The 20480-nt window shown below is 39.2% G+C and overlaps 1 long non-coding RNA gene across 6 annotated transcripts in view; it reads right to left on the bottom strand.

Moving 5' to 3' along the window:
• LOC112653764 (uncharacterized) overlaps positions 1–20480 on the bottom strand; it is a 94830-nt gene that overhangs the window by 40515 nt on the left and 33835 nt on the right. For 3 of the 6 annotated variants that reach the window (XR_007409917.1, XR_007409919.1, XR_003132504.3), the window contains exon 3: positions 14766–14848. The exons of the other annotated variants lie outside the window; for them this stretch is intronic. This is a non-coding gene — a long non-coding RNA (uncharacterized LOC112653764). The remainder of the gene's footprint in view (positions 1–14765; positions 14849–20480) is intronic. 6 annotated transcript variants of the gene reach the window in all.

A 20480-nucleotide genomic window follows, 5' to 3' on the forward strand; every position in this document is an offset into this window, starting at 1 on the left:
AACACCATCATCAGGAAAAGAGGGAAAAAATGGGCACTTGGGGTGCTTGCTTACAGTATGCTGAAACTTTTTTTTAATCACATTATAATTAACATACAATGTTCTGTTAGTTTCCCTTGTACAATGTAGTGATTCAACAATTCTATGCATTACTCATTGATCACTATAATGAGTGTAGTCACCATCTGTCACCATACATCAGTATAACAATATCATTAACTATATTCCCTGTGCTGTACTCTTTTGTTCATTGTTCTGTCCTTACTGCCTAGAATATTATCTGGAATTTAGTAGGTGTTTAATTAATATCTATTGAGTTAAGTTAATCATGTTTAGTTAAGTATAGAGTTGGGATTTCTCCCCAGGTTTTCTGATTTCCAACCTAGCATAGTACCATCTTGCCAATATAGTAAATGCTATTGATAGTCTGCCCCACATACCCTTATCTCACTGAATTTACACATCAAAACAGTTGATAAATAAAAGACAATAGAGTCTTCAGTGACAGAGAGCTAGGGTTAAGGTTAGGGTTAGGGTTAGAGTTAGACAGAAAGGGATAAGAGTAAAGACTGCCCCTAAATATACTTAACATCTATGCTTTAGCCAGAACACTGAAAAAGTCCACCAGCATCTGATGGTACTCAGCAAACTAAGGATAGACCATGCCAAATACCAGAGGCCTCCCTACTACTGACATAGAACCAGTTACTTGCACAACCCCAAGTCCTACCTTATACATTCCACCTGCTTCAAATCTGAAGGAAGAAGAGAACTGTAAGAACAAGACTATCAATCTTACCCTTTGTCTAGCCCTTAAATCCATAATCTAACAAGCCCTGATGGAGAAAAAAGCTTTAAATTAGACATGACAATAAGAGTTTTGTTGGATTGGGCTGAATTTTAATAACATTACTGAAAAATTGCCATAAAATTATATAAAATACCAAACTGACCTCAAGATATATAAAGAAGAATTTAGTATAGCACAGTGAAATCAATGGCTAGAAATATATAATGCCATTTCATGTTTACATATAACTTTTGTGGACTGACTTGTGTCCCTCTAAAATTAGTAGGTTGAAGCCTGACCTACAATGTAGATTTGGAAATGGGGCCTTTGGAAGACAATCAGATTTAGATGAAGTTATGAAAGCAGGGTCTTCATGAAGGTGTCAGTGCTCTCGTAAGAAGAGACCTGAGAGAGCCTGTTCTCTTTTGCTTGGTCTCTCCTTGCTATGTGAGGACCCAGATAGAAGGTGGTTATCTCCAAGCCAAGAAGAGAGCTCTCACAGCAATCAGCCATGCTGACACTTTGATCTTGAACATCTAGTCTCCAGAAGTGAGAGAAAACAAAGATATGTTGTTTAAGTCACCCAGTCTGTGGTATTTTGTAATGATGACCCAAGCTAAGACAGTATCAAAGTGTAAACCTCAATAAACCCCTTACACTCTCAGCAAGAATTCCAAGTAGTAATTTCAAGCTCCAGTAATAGTTCTAACACTAGCACCTTCTTCTAACATACCTCTTTGCTTCTCAAAAGTAGTCTTTAAATACCATCTTTCCACTAAATTAAATCCTAACTCTTCCTTTCTGGTATTTCCCAATATGACCCCAAGTCACCCTTTCAGCTTTATTCATATTCTCCTCTGTGCATGCTCCAAGCTCCACTTGCCCCTTTCCAACCTGTGCTTCCCAATCCCCATGTGTATTACTTTGTTGAGCTGACATTAAAAACTAACATAAACTGGATGGTCAAAATAACAGAAATGTATTATCTCAGTTTTGGAGGCTAGAAGTCCATAGTCAAGGTGTCAGCAAGATAGATTCCTTCTGATGGATGTGAGGGAGCCATCTGTCACAGGTCTCTCTATATGGACTGCAGATGGCCAACTTCTCACATCATCTTCCCTCTATGTCTCTGTGTATGCAAATTTCACCTTTTTATAAGGTCAGCAGTCATGTTGGATTAGGGCCCATACCAATGACGTCATTTTTAATCAATTATGATTAAAAAGTCTGAAAAGACACTATCTCCACATAAGGTCACATTCTAAGGTAAATGGGTAAGACTTCAACATATGTATTTGTGGAGGTAGAGGGGGACACAGTTTAAGCCTAAACACTATTTTTACTTACTCCTCACTGTTCCCCAAACTCCTTTTCTCTATTTTCCTTTCATGACTTTGAAATCATATCATTCGTTCAATGCAACCTTCTACATACAATCTGTTTTCTCCTGATCTCCCCTGCCTCCCAACTACATATACTCTCTCCCTTCATATCCATTATACTTAGCTTTTATTTTTCTCATGACATTTACCTCCTACTTCACATCACATACAATGTGTACTTTTTTCCTTCCTTTAATAGACAGTGGAGAACCTAATGGACGGTCTAACTCTGACCTGATGCAGTACCAAATGCAGGTCTTAATATCTGGGAATTGATAGGAGAGTATTTGTGTATGTGGCTATTCATTTGATCAAACAATTGGAGCAAACAGTCTAAACTGCTATGGTTGTAACTCATTTCTATATGAATCTTTAGTACTGGGCACAATGCCTGGCACAGAAGCATGACTTATTAAAGTGAATGATTTTTCTAGAATAGTATATGTCATGGAGATGGGAGGGAAGCAGCTAATGGAAAAGGTCAACAAAGCTAAATGCTTGTTGCATAAGGCCTGCCAGCAAATCATTGTCATGTCTCTCTGGACTATAGATGTGGACTGTCAGTCTTGGATGAAATGAGCTCTTTTCAGAAAAAGCATCCACAGGGATCTCTTTGACTGACAGAACGTCACAGGAAGTGAGGACTATACCTCTGTGCTTGTTCTTTTAAGTTTCACGTTGGCCCATATAGAGTGAAAGAATAAAATGACCAGGAAAAAATGATTTCATAGCAGGATATCTTGACCTGTCTATAAGAAGGCCATTGGGAATAATGGCATCAATGAAGAGAATGATGAAGAGAAATAAAGTCCATTAACTGTAGTGGTTCTGGAAAGTCATAGGGAAGACAAAATTCCTGTTTGCTGGGCCTAGTGTATATCTTTGTATATGCATACCACTTTGCATTCCCTTTGTGGTTTCAGATGGAGCTGCAGTGGTTAGGTAGTGGTGGAAGCTGAGATGCAGAGGGGCTGAGCAGGGTGGTAATATAGGTTTTATAATTTTTTTTTTAGATGTAATAGGCCAGCAGACTGGGAGATAGTTGCCAGTGAATAAAGCTATTATACTGACAGATCCCAAGAGGAGAGGGCATGACACGCCATGGGCTGGGGGTACCTGAGGAAACACTGATTTCAGTTGGGAGGCAGCAGAGAGGGAGAAACCATAGCAAGAGCCTCTATTGTGGTTTCTGTGGGAAGGAACAGGCAAGGCAAGTGCAACAGGTTTAGGATTGGCCAGTTTGAATAATATCAGTGGGCTCTGGGACATAGGTGCTGTCGTCCCTGGTTGTCTGGTATCTGGCCCTGGGGTGACTTGACACGTTATAGAGAGACTCCAATAAAGGAGGTGGCTGGGGTGTAGACTAGATTCATTGGCTTGCATTTTTAAAGTGTGCTCAGTGGGTGAACATTTGCTTTCCCTAGGAATAGGCTAGCCCAGGGAGCACGGTCCTTCCAGGGTCAGCATGGCCTCAGAAGTCAAAGCCTCAGAATACAGAAAATAAAATAAATGGTTCATATAAACTGTCAGGTGCTGAGCCACCTCCACCCTTTCAAACACAACATCTAAAATATGAATTCCATCGACCTGCAGTGTTTCCCTTAATTCCCAAAACCGACCTTTCTCAACAGGTCTTCATTTTCCTATCTGGTAAATGAGAAATTGCAAGGCTTACAAAGCTTTTTCCAAGTTCACACACTCAAAATGCTAGACAAAGTCCTTCATTTCAAGAGTAAAGATAATTTTGTTTTCCATCTTACATTATTATGGTCACTCTGCTTGCTGAGTTCTGAGGGGCTTTTAATATCAAGCCTGTGTGAACACATGTGTAACAAAGTCTTGGGAACCATGACTTGGCCAACAATTAATGGCTATCTTAAGATCTCTATGCCACTAGGACAGAGGCTTCTGGAGCCTGAGTCAGTAGATTTAAATTTGTTTGTTTGTTTGTTTGTTTGTTTTTAATTCCAGCCTCAAAGACTTTAAGTAGGTACTTTGTAATGATCCTGGGCATAATTGATACTCCTTCTTTCCCACCAGCATTTGGCCACCGAAAGCTATTACGTTCAAACACCAGCAGCTTCCATGTTTCACTAACCTTTGGTTTTACTTCCATCATTAGTAATTACAAGGGCGAGTTCCAGCAATCTTGCAGATGAGGTTGGCTTTCTCTCCACCCTCACCTCTTACAAGGATCAAATATTGACAAGGTGAAGCAAGGGAAACACTTGAAGGTCTCTGAATGGCCCTGGATAATCCATAATGGAGTTACACAGATCTGAGTGTATACATTTTCTATTTATCCACCGTTTCCATAGGGGACACAGAGACTTTCAAGCAAACTGTAAGAAATTTTAGGATGAATTTCTGTGCTTAGTAACCCAAGCCATTATCTTTCTAAAAGGTTTGTTTAGCATTACTATTTGTAAAATCCAAAAGGTGTCACAGATACAGAAAGGAGAGGAGGCAAGGTAGGATTACGAATGAAAGGACTTTCAGGTGCCTCCAGGTAGAACACTTTACACTGTTATGAAATTTTTATTTCTTTAAGGGAAGACCACCACATCTCAATTTTGTGCAAGTGTTATACAGCCACAGGACACTCAGTTTAAAGAGACATCAAAGGCTGGGAGACTGTAGATAATATTAGTAACTAGTGAAGACTTTAGGATCAGAGTTCTAGGCTCTAGTCCAAACTCTTGTTACACTTTTTAGCCATGTGACCTCAGGCAAGTTTTATTAGTGAGGCTCAGTTGACTCAGGTGTCAAATGGGAATCATACTTTCCCATGGCTAATTTGAGAATTAAATGAATGAATGTATGTAAGGAGCTTCGTTCACTGACTTGGATAAATTAAGCACTCAATAAAATTTTAGCTGTTGATGTATATAGAGCTTTCTATTGGGGACCAATAAGAATGATTTTTGTTTCTTCATTTTGTATGCATTGTTTTGTTTTTAGAGTCTCAATGCTCTTCGGGATTATCATAAAAGAATCTTCTTTGGTTCAACTCCATCATGCTACACAAATGTAAACTAGGATGCATGATGCAAAGTCCCTTTAGGTACCATTGAGAACCTATAGCTAAAACAAAGATGCAAATGTTGGTTTGGTAGAGACTAACTTTTTGACACAGCATTAAGTCTAAAAGTTGATCAATCCTTAAGCTAATACTTTAGAGCAGAAAAGTACAGATACTTAAAAGGAACAAAACTCTGAATGGTGTCATAGTCACCTACTGCACACTTTACTTGGAGAAATGTTCTCTATTAAGTAAGATGATATTATGATTTGAACATGTCTTTGCAGTATGTGGGATATATATGATAACAACACTATATTTGCCATTTTTAGAGAAAAATATTTCATTCATTCACACTGTAGCTCTGCAGAGTTGTGGCTAAAACAACTCTGTGATGTTTGCAAGGTGAAGGATTCCTTTACTGGCTCTGTAATTGGCAAGACACTGAGGAGAAATACCTTATGGTTGTTCAGTGAAGCTCTTCCATACTAGTGCTTTGGAAATTTCAAACTATGCAAAGTTTTCCTTCAGGCCAACACTCACATTGGTCTCTTTCTATATTTTCTAGTCAAACTATATAATAAGTAAAACTACAGTTTTTCTACAGCCTAAGGATGCGCTTAATGGTGTTGCATAGGAAGGACAATGAAACCCATGTTTCAGTGTGGACTCCAACAAAGATCTTACGCTTTCTCAAAATAGACTTAAAACTTCCAAAGCTAGAGCATTGAACAAACAAGGGAAACACTATTTTCAGAAGAGTAAATAAAATAAGAGCCACATGTTTACTGGGGACAATTGGGAGAGGAGTGGTTGGAAGAAATGTTTCAATAGTAGAACAACTGGAGTATTGTGTACAGAAATTGTAAGAATTAAGTGTCATAATACAAGAAATTCACAGATCAAAGTTGAAACTTTCCCCCTTCTCTCAAGAAAAGAACATGAATCACAAAGAAAAAATCTTGATAAAAGGTTTTTTAGCAGTTTCTAATAAAAGAACTAGACATGTATATTGGTTAATACATATAATTATATATCGATTACATATTGGTTATTAACTAATCACGTAGGAAAATTTGTAACATTTTCATTCCAAAGTACATATGTTTTCAACAAAAGCCTTCATACTGGGTCTTCATAAGTCCCAAGGTAAAGAGCTCAGGATTTCATTATCATCAATCATGTAAAGTGAGTAACTCTCTGAGTTAATCTTTAATATTCAATCCTGAATGAATAAAGGCATATAAATAGCCCATCCAGTCACAGTTTATTTTTAAAGGTTTTACTTCTGCTAAATACTATTCCAATGAATAGGAACCCAGGAATAGTTGTTGACATAAACAGCACCAAGAATATATTTTTGCTTATATGTAAATTCTAATCTAAGTCTGGATGGAGGAACATCTTGATCAATCACTTGTGGTTAAGCAGGGCTGAGACTAAATGATAGCAATGAACTCACACCGAGCAAGAAGAGACCTGTCACGACATTGGCCAATCTATTTCAACAGTGGTCTTCAGTTAACTTTATGCATCTCTCTTACCTTTGGCAAGACCATTTGTAGGACTGGGGTGAGTTTCAAGGGAGATAGCTGAAATAAGGCTCTTATTCAAAATGGTCTTAAATCAATGTCAAATGGGAATCATACTTGATGAGCCCATGACCAGAAATTATGCTACCTGTTAACCTCTGATGCAAATCAGAAAGTTGTAGGGAGATACCTAAAGAAAGGTAAACAGAATTGAGGTAGGGAGATGTAATGGATAGCATATTTGGAAGAAATAGCAGGTAATGAGAAGCAGAAATGGAGGAACTAAATTATATGTATATTAGACTATTAGAATCTCACTTATACTCTGCATAATGATATCTAGTTCTCTGTGGCACCTTTTGTATGGATGCTGGAATTATTTCATGCTTTTCTTAATTGTTTGTGCAGCCCTAGCAAAACAAACAAACAAAATAGGAACCATCATAATTTTTGGTCCTGCCTGTGTGGACTCACATCGTTTGTCCCTGCCAAAATCCCCAATCTCACCTCCTACTGTTACTATCCAGACATGCCCACTCTTGTCACAGAATATACACAGTATTCCAACTTGTTCCTGTCCCTATTCATTATTCATGTTTTAGCTCATTTCTCCACTGAGTCTCCTCTGAAGCACTGAACTACAATGCCTTCACCTTCATAGGTATTAGGCAGGCTTTAATCAGAAGTGAACCAAATACATATGGTATATATACACACACATGCACACATACATGCATATATGCATATACATACATGTTGGTGCTTTACATGTCATAAATATGTATGCATTCATACACACATATGGAGGTACATATACACACAGGGAGGTTTACACAATTGTAGGGCAAGCTAACGAAGCCTGGGAAGGCAGTGAAGAAGGGAAGATTCACGAGGAAGGGAAAGCAATCGCAGTCCCACAGAATGCTTGGAGTACTTGGTTATTAGGAATGCCCAGTCTTGGGATCCCTGGGTGGCTCAGCAGCTAGCGCCTGCCTTTGGCCCAGGGTGCGATCCTGGAGACCCAGATGGAGTCCCACGTTGGGCTCCCTGCATGGAGCCTGCTTCTCCATCCTCCTGTGTCTCTGCCTCTCTCTCTTTCTCTATGTCTATCATGAATAAATAAATAAATAAATAAATAAATAAATACCCAGTCTCGATGAATGGATAAAGAAATGTGTACACACATACACAATGGAATATTACTCAACCATAACAAAGAATGAAAGCTTGCCAAAAAAAAAACCAAAAAAACAAAAACAAAAACAAAAAAGCAAACAAACAAACAAAAAATAAAACAAAAAAAAGAAAGCTTGCCATTTGCTACAACATGGATGGAGCTAGAGAGTATCATGCTAAGTGAAATAAGTCAGAGAAAGACAAATACCATATGATTTCACTCATCTGGGGAATATAAGAAACAAAACAAATGACCATGGGGTAAAAAAGAGGGAAACAAACCAAGAAACAGACTCTTAACTCTAGATAATGAACTGATTGTTACCAGAGGTGAGAGAAGTTGGGGGTATGGATTGAAATAGGGGATGGGGATTAAGGAGGGCATTTGATGTGATGAGCACGAGGTGTCATGTGTCTGTGTTGATCACTAAATTGTACAGCTGAAATTTATATTATACCGTATGTTAACTAACTGGAATTTAAATACAAACTTAAAAAATAATGTTCAATCTTTTTTTCAAGGTCTTCCACCTGACTAAGTCACATTCATCTAGTAAAATCTTTCTTTTGATTATCTAAAAAATTTAACTAATTTAGAACTTTGTATCTCATTGATAAAACCTCTTCACAGAAACATTAAAACTAGTGTTTGATTAACTGAGAAAAGGCATGATGCATGCTTATTTCCCACTCCCTAATTCTCCTGAGATAATATTCCTTGGAGTCAAACCTAACTGGAAACAGCAGAAGGAGAATTCTGGGGAAGGTGGTACAGTCCAACAAAGCTGATGAGTCAGAAAGCCGTATCATAGCTCTCAGTACTTTCCTTTCACTGCACTTAATCCAGAATCAAATTCCATTTGTACCAGCCTTCCCGGGGAAACTCTGTGTTCTCTGAAGGCAAGAACCATATCCGTGTCCTGTATCATAATATCCCTAACTACCACCACAGTGCCTGCACAGAACATAAGTCAACAAATATCTGAGGAATGAATGAATGAATGAATGAATGAACAATTGAATGAATTAATACATGTCATTATATGAGTGTAGCCAGCAACCATTTTGTCAAGCCAACACAAACCTAACTACCACCACAGGGGCCTTGGAGGTCATCCACATGAGAGAAATAATCTCCTATGTAATAAGTGGATACATAAATATAAAGCTACATCCATTTTAGTTCATTTCTTTTTCATCTGGTCTCCCATACCAGCAAGGTTCTTTGCAGTGTGCAAACCACAAGATTTTTAGAAGCAAAAATGGTTTTAAGAGCTTTAATTCATTTGACCAATATTTACAGGGCATCCAGTTCACTCCAGAACTGTGTTAGGGACTTGAGAAACAAAGATGACATAGGACAGGAGCCCTACCCTTAGGTTGCTCACAGCATGGTCAAGAACAGTAAGCAGGTCAGAATGTATATTATAGGGCTACAGGAACATGCTGGATGTCTATTCAGGGCACAGCAGAGGGGAGATAGAGTTATGATTTTTTTCTGCTGAGGAGTCCGAGAACATGGCACGGAAGTGACATCTCAAAAGCTACTTCACACTAATTTGATGGACAAGGGTGGCAAAGGTGCTGCAGTAGAGAGAATAGTACATTAAGATATTTGGGGAGGGCAGGGATTTCATTGTGTCTACAGAGTGTGTATGAGCAGATGAGTCAGGGCTGGTTAAACTAGAGGCAAAGTCAAGTCACAGAAGCTTCTAATGAGCCCTCCCATATAATGATGGGCAGAAGAATCTCTGATCCTAACTGTCCTTTTATTATGCACACCTACAGCACTCCCAATCTTTCATGGAACCTCCTTTGACTGCAGGCTAGGTCTTCATTTTTTTTCCCAACAAATCACCCAAAGATGTCATGCTCAACCTTCCTCCTAATCCCAGGGACCCACAAGTCACTATTCACATGCTGCAGGTGCAGAACCCTGAGCACACAGGGCAGGGTCAGGAGGATGTGATTAATTTTTATTAAATAAGTAAGTACAGAATCTATGAATAAATATTATCAACTATGCTTTGATCAAAGTAGCTCTTGTTGCTAAAATGTCTCCTGCCATCCTAAACAAACACCTTAGCTAATCCAAGTGTTTTCAACATCAATTTTAACATTATGGATCAAGTTATTCTTTGTTGTGAAGGCTGCCTTGAATATTATTATAGGATGTTTATCAGTATTTCTGGCTTCCACTCACTAGGTCACTAGTACTCCACTCCCAGAATTATGAAAACCAAAAATGTCTCCTGGCATTGCTAAATATTTCCTCTGGAGAAAAATTATCCATGGTGGAAAACCACTAACCTAATTCCATATTTTGGCTAGTGTATTTTATATATACCATTGGTCTCTTCTTACCAGTGTGATAGTTTTTATAGAGCTTCTAATATTTTTCCATAGTCATAGATGATATTAATTAAATGCTTTTTTATAGGCACACTATGAAGGCTTTTCTGCTATGAGCACCATTTCACAGAGAAGAAATGTAAGTTCATGGAAGCTAAAGCTTTTCCCACAGAGTGGGTCTAGAATTTGAATCCAAGCCACCTGACTCCAAAGTCAGTCCCTAAGTCACTCTGAAACATTATCTCACAGGCAAGAAAAAGCCTAGCCTCCTAGAAGATAGTTGTGTAAGGACTCCAGGGAATAGCAGACATATCAGCCAGCATAGTAAACTTGCTAAAACTCGGTCTTTCCAACTCACTTTCCCAAACAGAATCCCTAAGATATTCAATGATTTGCCCACTTGAATATCAAGTGTGGAGATAAAAGGAGTAGAGATCAACTCAAGGATTCATATAATGAAATGGCTACTTTGATAGCTAATCCAAAGCCAGGCTATGCTGTGTCCATTGTTTCTGGAGGGTTCTGCATGTGCATCATCATAACACATCATACATTATATCACCAATGTATCCTGCCTTAAATGCCTATTCTATTAGACTGGGGGTATCTTCAGAGCAAAAATAGTTTCACTCAACTCTTTTGCAAAGAGCATTTTTCCATTCACATATTAAGAACTTAATCTAAGATGACTGATTGGAAAAATGGTTGGACGGACGGATGGATGGATGGATGGATGGATGGACAGATGTCAGACGGATGGACTAATGAATCTTAGATATCGAGAAAATTGTAAACATGCAGGTTGGGAGTTATAAGTGACTTCTAGCAGCCCAGGTACAAATGAAAGCCTGTCAAGTTAACCACTTACAGAAAGTGTTTTCTGTTATCCAGACAGGAAGCCGCTGGGAGCAAAGTACATAGATTTAATGCAGCAAATAAAGTAAGAAAAAATTGGCCCTGAATCAATAAAAATTGTCTGTCCTCTCTTTTCAGTTTTATAATCCAGGCCGTGGCTGACCCAAACCACCCTACTCAATTCCACCCCCATTTAGGACTATTACCTGCCTTGTTAAATATTCAGGGGCACTGCCCCTCCGGAAAGGGTGCAAGCACTTTAGCACCACTAATCGATCCACAGCGCCTCTGTGCAAGCAGCCTGTTAAAGGAGATTACAAAACACAGCTCCGGGTTTGACAAGTTTCCCAGACTTGGGGTTTGGCAGCTGGAGACAATCAGGCAGGCTTCTCTGTCCCCACCACCCACAGCTCTGGACACAGAGAATTGCTTCTCTATTCCCAGGATGAATTACTGACTTGGAAGATTTCCCAATGCAACCTTGTTTTCACAACTTCTATTTTTGTCTCCGAAGATGATCTTTAGAATCTTCTTTTGTCAGACATTCTGGGGCCCAGAGGTACACTCAGACTCGATGAAGCAGCTAAAGCTCAAAGAGGGGAAATGACTTGCCCAAGATCCCTAGGGGAGGTAGCTGGGGCGCTAAGATTAGCTTGGGAAATGTTGATGGACTGAATGCACTGGTTGGACTAAGATAATAATGGGTTGGAACCCCATGAACCCAGAGGAAGCTCTCTAGAGACACTGAACAAGTAGACTGGAGCCAGGTTGGGGAATCTTTTCATTGACCATGGTAGCTATTCAGGGTGATTGAAATTATATTCAGTCATTGATTCATGCACCTACTAAATATTACTATATGCTTTCAGTGACCTAAGAATTGAGCAAGTTTCTGGTGATAAAGGTTGGAGCAGTCAGACAAGAAGACAGCAAATAGGCTAGCAGAAAATCTAGATAATGGAATATAGTATTATACAGTCAGTAGATCATTTATAATGATGTTATATGTGATATTATATGATATATATTGTTTTAGTTTGCTCGGCTTGCCACAACAAAATACCATATACTGGGCGGCTTAAGCAGCAGAAATTTATTTTATCATGGTTCTGGAAACTAAAAGTCTGAGATTAGGATGTCAGTGTGGTCGAGTTCTAGTGAGAACACTCTTCCTGGCTTGCAGGCAGCTACCTTTTCACTGTGTCCTCAACAGTAGAGAGATCTCTGTCATTTCTTCTTATAAGGCCACTATCAGTTTTCCCCATCATGGGGAAACCACTTCATGACCTTATCTCCCAAAGGCTACACCTCCAAGTACTATCACACTAGAGGGAAGGGCTTCAACATATGAAGGGGAGCATAAGTCAGTCCATACCTATGACCAACTATGATATACGGTATGGAATGATATGACATAAAAATACAGGCTAAGAACTGAAAAAGGAAGGAAAGGGCAGGAGAAAGCTTCTTGCAGGTAGTAACATCTAAAGCCAAGTGTGTTGTCAAGTTTAAAGGGAAAACACAGAACCAGAAACCATAGATTGGGGCAAAAGGCCCTGGGTCAATAAGGGAGTAGTTGAGTGGGCAAGGAGAAAGGCAGGAAAGTCCAGCTGCTGAGCTCAGGCAATGGAGGCAGATAGACTTCAGGCACCTACAGGACCATGGATACATCATTCAAACCTTCTAAGTCTTGATTTCCACAATTATAAACTATGGAGAACAAAAGCAGCTAACTTGGCAGGTAGTTGTGCAGATTGTCATGAGGTAATCCTCCAAAAGAGCTTAGCCTGAGGCTGGCATATTGTGTTTAATAAACGGGAATTATGATTATTGAAGAATTGATAATACTCCACCAGCACAGCCTGTTGGCTCTGCCTTCAGGAGGCATCTTGCCTCCAAACACCTGACAATCTCCAACAATTTGTGTGGCCTGGGTGGACTGTTTAAAACTCTCTATGCCTCAGTTTTTTCATCTGTAAAATGGATACGTTATTAATGTCTACCTCTCAGAGCTGTTGGAAGTACTTACAAATTAACATACACGTAAAGGGCTTTAAAAGATGCCGAGGCTTCAGCCCGTGGTGAGTGCTAAGTAAGTGGTCCTTACTGTTTTCATCTTTTGTTTGGAATGCTGGGGTAGCAGGCTCTTCTTTGTTTTCTCTACTCCTACCCCTTTTCCTTGCATCTCTCCACAGAGTAGCCAGAGTAAGGCATTCAAAAAATAAATTATGTCAGCCTCCGATGTATTACCATCTCACTCCACAAAAGCAAAGGTTTCACATTGGCCTGGATCCCCTTATCACTCAGACCTTACTTCCCACTGCCCTGCTCATTCACACTGCCTCTGCCTCCCCAGTCTGACATGCTGTTCCTCTGACGTAGCATGTCGGTGTGTTTTTACTTTCTGTTCTCTCTGCCCGAATGTTCTTTCCCAGGTATGTTTAAGAACTGCCCATTCAACTCCATGCAGGACCCTGTTTAAATATCTCGTTAGCCTGAAGACCTCTCCTGCACAATTCACCCAAGGAGCCAAGGACGCCCAGCACATTCTACCACCCTGACCCTTCTTGATTTTCCTTCTTATCTGACATATTATAAATTTATACTGGTGATTGCTTATTGCCAGTTGTCACAACAGAATGGCAGCTCCATGAAGGCAGGGATCTGGCTTGTTCACTGGCAGCAATTAATGCACTAGATACATGGAAGGTGCTTAGTAAATATTTTTCAGTGATAAATGAGTAAAATGGTTATGGCCAGGTGTCCTCTCTGATTGAACACTGACCATCCGTCCAGGATAGGGGTGGCCCCTCTGGCTGCGAGGCACCTGGACTGCCGTCCTAAATGAAAGACTCAGGAGCCTTGAGTCCCCGATTTCCAGTCTAGTGTCTTTTCCAGGAACAGCCTGGAAAATCTGCCTGAATAGTTCTCAGTGGCAGAAGGCAAGCAATCTTCATTATTTAGCAATTCTAAGCATTACCTTAATGACCTGGTAAATCATCCTGAAAATCTGAAGGTCTCTAAAATATGGTGATTCTGAGAAACGGCTGACTCAGGCAGTCTCCACAGGGAAGTTGTTAGTGATCAGTTTGGATGGGCTTTTTGCAGGTACTTTTATGTTCTACTTAGGTGAGGTGCAAAGGAATGAAGTATAGTTCTCCCACCTTTTATTTTTTCCTTTTTTCTTTCTTTCATTCTTTCTCCTGCCTTCTATGCAGTAGAGTACAATCTGTTCAGTCAAGACAATGCTGTAAATCCTGCTGTGTGTGTGTGTGTGTGTGTGTGTGTGTGTGTGTGTGTGTAGCTTCTGTGGCATTATTTTAACCAGAAATCTCAGTTAAGTGGGGTCAGAAAGCTATTTTGATATTCATATCCAATATCACTGGAGCCATTTCTCAAAACAAGTTGGCTTCCTACAGTTTTTCTTCCTTCCTTCCTTCCTTCCTTCCTTCCTTCCTTCCTTCCTTCCTTCCTTAAAGATGAAATTGAAGATGAACACTTACTTCATAGTAAGTGTGGCCACCATCCAACCTGACTCTATATGGTACCACCCTTAGGTCTAAGCAACAAGGCCTCCATCCTGAGCCCCAGGCTTTAGAGGGATCTTCTATTACAAATACAATAGGAAATGCATTTATTGAATAATACACTATCACCTTTGCTTTTGGCATCCATTTGTCAGCTCTGGTGCAGCATGATCCCTATACCTGAATCTCCACTTCTCTGAGTGCTCCAGCCCCTGGAAAAAAATAAATCCTTTATCCCAGGTGCTCAAAACAAAAGATAAAATGCATTCAAATACCATTAAGGTTTACAAGTGGCCTGATGCCAACGTCAGAGATAGAGAGGTTGTTGGATTTGAGCAGCAGGAACAACTCAGGTGACAGAGCAGACAAATTAATAATTTGTGAAATCTTTCCATGCAAATAGTACAAATGCAATAGGCTTGTGCATGGTAAAATAGTGTAAGGCATCCATTTTCTTACTTTGAGTTCATATTACATCTCATAATTTCAAAGATAGATTTGAGCTATCTCATGAGAGGTATTAACATCAGTTCCCCAGGACAGTTAAGGAACATTTTCCTATTTTGAATAATTCATATTGCTCTGGGAGTTTCATATGTTAGTATCATGGGCATAATGGACATGCAGCATGATGCAGATTCTTTACATGGGTAACTAGATGGACATTGCATACTAGAATCATAAATTGTATTACTGCTAAAAAATGAGTAAGATTTAATTAAATTTGCAAACAATCAAATAAAATATTTCAGCTTTATTTAAATAATTTAAATGCATTTTTTGATATTTTGACATTAATATAATTTGAATTTTTAACTTTTAACTTATTTTGCATATTTTACAAGAAAACTGAAAAATAAAAATAATTTTCATCTTTTGATTTTTTACATTTATGTTAATTTACATTTTTGATGAACCTTTATTAAAATTGTGTTGGTTTCAAATCCAATTATATTTTACTTTCCAACCCTTTAAATCATTTAGAATGAGTACAAATTGGGAAGGCAATAGAATCCAAAAAGATGAAAATTTACCTCAGAGAAGAAAAGGAAAAAAAAATTTCAAAAAAGGGGTTTGCTTTGAACTAGAAAAAATAAAAGTGAATGCATTTCATGTAATAGGAATCACATGGAATTAGTGACTATTACATTACAAATTCTTGATGTAAAGATTTAATTATTAATCAAAACAATGAAAAATGAGCAAGGAAATTACTGTTATCAAATCTACAATCTGAACAAGTCAGATGAAATCAATGCAATGTTGTGATCTTTACTAAATTAAGACGTAATTACTGAACAAAAAGAGAAGATGTGGGCCTCCATTTTGCCATTGCTCTGGATCAAATTTCCCCAAAACTCACTGCAGGAGATGATGCTACAGCCTCAGCTCACCTACCTTCCTATCCCTAAATACAAGTCCATCAAAACTTTTATTTATCATTATAGGGGAAGGGCACATTGTTAGCATGACAAATATGGGGGGAGACACAGATGTTTAGGTCAAGTGCCAGCTTTTGATGGTAAATTTCTACACCAAGAGAGAAAATAGAACTCACTCTGAGCCTCTTCCCTTCTATTTTACTCATTTATTTTTAAGTTACACATGTGGTGAGCGATGTTATATACAAGGCCTTTGCCAAGTGCTTTTTATGCTCTATTTTATTTTATGTTAGAACAAGATTCTGGAAGAGTTAATGTTACTTTCTTCATTCACAGATGAGGAAGAAGGGAAGTCTGTGCCAGACCCAAGGTGATCCATAAAGCCAGGGTCATGCTGAATGAGCCAAGGTAGTCTCACAAATAATCTATGCTATCTCCCCTGAAACTAATCTACTTTTAGGATGAGGGTGGAGGATTGTGTACATCCTCTATCCCTTTTGGATTACTTTTTTTGCAAAAGGCCACGTTAACTTCTCCCCAAAGATCTTTAACTGTAAAAAACAAAATCAGTGTCTATTCTTCTCCCATTGTATGTGAATAACTTGAAGTGTGGGCTATATCTTATTCATCTTTTTATTCCCTGTGTCTACAACAGGACTTACATGCTTTAATCTTCTAGTAAATGAATGAATGAAGACAGTGCAATGAGTGACCCTTATCTCAAGTGAATAGTTTTATTTAAATATCTTCAGAGCATAATATGTCTGCTTGGGAGACTCACAATCTCCCTCTCACTGTGTTCCTGCCATCTCACAGGTAGAGGCATGAGTCCTCTTGCAGTTATCAAGTAGAAACATCCTGCTTTCTTTCTGCCTTTCACTTTGTCTTCCCTATCAGATGAGGAATGACTTGTCTTACAGCCAAGATTGGGATGGAAGAGCAAGAATACCCAGTGAACCCCCTTCTAGACTCTCTTTTTGCCTAGTGTGCCCACAGTATAGAGGCCTTCTTTTCTCCACCCCTCCATCCATATGAGAAACACACTTTAATAAGGGACCAAGGATGCCATCTCAAGAAAAATCAGGAGGCTCACTTCTGTGCCCACTTTCAGCTTCTTTAAGGCATGGAGATGACTTCCATGCAGCACACTGGACAGACATCTGGTCTACAAATCCACTCTTCCCACAAGTGGACCCCACCTCTAAGATTTAGGAGAAAGGTGCCCAAAGTCAGAATTGGGCAGCAGGTTCAAGTCTCATTCTCCAGTCCATATCAACCAATATTAAAGCTGATATTCTCACCCTTATTTAACTCTTACATGTGTGTCTGAATTGAATCTGAAATTCCAAGAGGAGAGGTATTGAGCAAAATCACTATCTTTAGAACTTTCTTCTAGGCAGAAATGATAAATTTGGGAAAAGTCTTACACTTTTAGCTATAAAAACTGAATGCAGTAGGGAGCACCTGGGTGGCTCAATGGTTGAGCCTCTGCCTTTGGTTCAGGTGGTAACCCCAGGGTCCTGGGATCAAGTCCCACCTCAGGGTCCCCACAGGGAGCCTGCTTCTCCCTCTGCCTATGTCTCTCCTCTCTCTGTGTATCTTTCATGTATAAATAAATAAAATCTTTAAAAAAAAGTGCAGTAGATGCCCATTCTTACTTACCGAGCCCACTTTTCAGAAGCCCCTCCTTTATTCCTATAATAAGGTGCCTCCCACTCCCATGAGAACTCTAGAGAATACTCACTATGGTGAGTGTCACACCGTGAATGTTACTTGTTTTTGTAGGCTTCACAAACCTCATGCTCAAAACTCCTCAGAAGTAAGGAAATGAAGAGCCTGATTACCTTACTCTTCACTTTATTCCCTGTAGTGAGCTCAATGCCCAGCAGTTAGAGAGCACTTAAAAAATAAATATAAATAAATATTAATAAGTGAGGAAATTACAAGTTAATTTAATATGTAACTCTGATGCCCTGGAACTTGAACTATCTTGTTAATGTTTAGAAAAATTATTTCAAAACACTTCAAGAATTTAATCTGACATTTTAAAATGTCGCTGTATCGCACAAGCTGGTGAGAGGCTAGGGGCCAGACAGGGAAGTGGCTCAGACTCGGGAGTGTGAGGGCTCAGATGCTCATGCCAGCTCTGCCTCCAGCTTGCAGTGTGAACTCAAAAATGCAAACTCTATAAGTGGCATTTTGCATTTTAATGGCATTCTTTGATTTTCATAAAATTATATGATGCTTGATTAGAGAGAAAAAGCACAGGGAACATAGTTTGCCTTTCATTCTATCTAGTAAAGAGTCTGAAACTTGAAGAGATGAGCTCTACTTTTCTACCACACAGCAACAGAACCAGACTCAGAAAATGGCAGTGTTTGCCTACCAGGTCTGCATGTCTCCTGTGTGTGTGTGTGTTTTTTCTAAGAAATAATCCTGTTTCTTATTAAATATGGATATGCCAGGAGTCAGTAGGCATTGAGGATTAAATTAGACTCTGGAAGTCTACTCTCTAGTGGAGAAAGGAGATTAATCAATCGAAGATTATAGATAAAATTGAAAACTATCATGGTATGGTATGCTCAGAACCCAGGATTAGGAGGCCATGCACAGAAGAATCTTCTAAATTCACCCAGGGAGGAAGGATGCTAAGTTATTCATTCTAGGGTGATTCATGACCTGCAGTTCTATATTTGAGTCAGGATGCTACATGAGTATGGAGGCACAAGAGAGCACTTAGGAGGGGTCATTACAGAGAAATGGGAAATCATGTGGAAAGAAACCCTTCACCTTATTTCCCTCCTTGCTTTCTACTGTCTACTTCTAGTTCCTCCACATGCACATTTACCTGTAGCCCTAGCCTACACACCTGTTGATCCTCCACTAAAAAAAAAAAAAAAAAAATGTTCCTACCTCCTCTCACATGATGGATTCCTTATTCTTCACACTTGACCTTAAATGTAATTTCCACAGGAAGCTTGCTCTGTCTGCCCCGCTTCTAAAGTAGCACCCCTTTTATTTCTCTCATATGACAATACGTTTTTAGCCATGTACTAAACATGCTTTTTAATGTTAGTTTCAACATAGGTTATTTTTAATACCCATATCCATCATTGGACTGTGAGATCCTGAGAGTTAGGATCATGTCTGTTTTGTTCTCTACTGTACATGCTGTACTTTACACAGTATTTGGTTGACATTTACTGAATGCCTACTGTTCAGTTGACATTTACTAAATGTCTACCACGTGCTGGACAATGTTCTAAGGATTTTACAAATTGTTATCTCAATTATTTCTCTTAGCTTCATGAGGAGATAGATACTAAGGTAACCCTCATTTTATAGATAAGGACATTAAAGCATAGAGATGATAAGTAACTAGCTCAAGTTTGAGAGTGGTAGTAGCAGAACTGGAATTAAATCAGGTGGTCTAACTGGAGAGTCAGTGCTCTTGGCTTAGATGCCAATCTACTTCTCATGACTAAGTGAGTGAAGCAATGAATAAATAAATTATAAACAGCAAACTGTGTTCAAGAAGCTGCAGGAGTATAGTATGACTGAAATATAGGGTTAGTGATAGGGCAGGACGTATATGATGGGGCCAGGGATTAGAGGCAGTGAGATTCAAAGCATAGAGGGCCTAGGGTATTAAGATATGAGATTCCTCCCTTTGATGGCAGATGCACTGAAGAATCTGCAGCAAGATTTCACATTTAAGAGAGATCACTGGCTTTTCTTTTAAAATGATAACCCAGGGGCAGCCTAGATGGCTCTGCAGTTTACTGCCGCCACCTTCAGCCCAGGGCCTGATCCTGGGGACCTGGGATGGAGTCCCATGTCAGGCTCCTTACATGGAGCCTGCTTCTCCCTCTGCCTGTGTCTCTGCCTCTTTCTCTCTGCCTCTCATGAATAAATAAATAAAATCTTTACAAAAAATTAAAATAAAATAAAATGACAACCCAACCTCAGAACTGAATCATGAATGCTAACTTCAACCCCTACATTATACCTCCATCTCATTCCCTCGTACGATCTGCTTTCTTCAAGCTGAACCTGTCAGACTGGCCATATCAGCTGACTGTCTACCTGTTTGAGAACAGCTTTCCCACCTGAAGATGTTTCTCCATACTTCTTTGGCTCTTTGGTTTACAACTAATTGAGTGGCACAATGCAGTTAAACCCCCTCCAGAGCTCAAGGGCCCAAGTCCTCCTGAAACATCTTCAGTTCTTGGTATTATCTGCAATGTAATGGGCATGGCACTTACTTAGTACACTGTGAAGGTAGAATGGTAAGTTGATTCTTAGATAACAGTATATGTGTTGTTAAGGCGGGAGAAGGGTCAGGAATGAAGAGACTAGTACTAGCTGTGAGGCTACTACAGTAGTCTAAGTTGAGTTTAAAATGCTCTTTACTCTATTGGAGCTTCTGGAACAAGAAAGGAAAAAAGTTGCCAGGTCAGAG

Source organism: Canis lupus, chromosome 3 (assembly GCF_003254725.2).
Source record: "Canis lupus dingo isolate Sandy chromosome 3, ASM325472v2, whole genome shotgun sequence".
Classification (NCBI taxonomy): domain Eukaryota; kingdom Metazoa; phylum Chordata; class Mammalia; order Carnivora; family Canidae; genus Canis; species Canis lupus.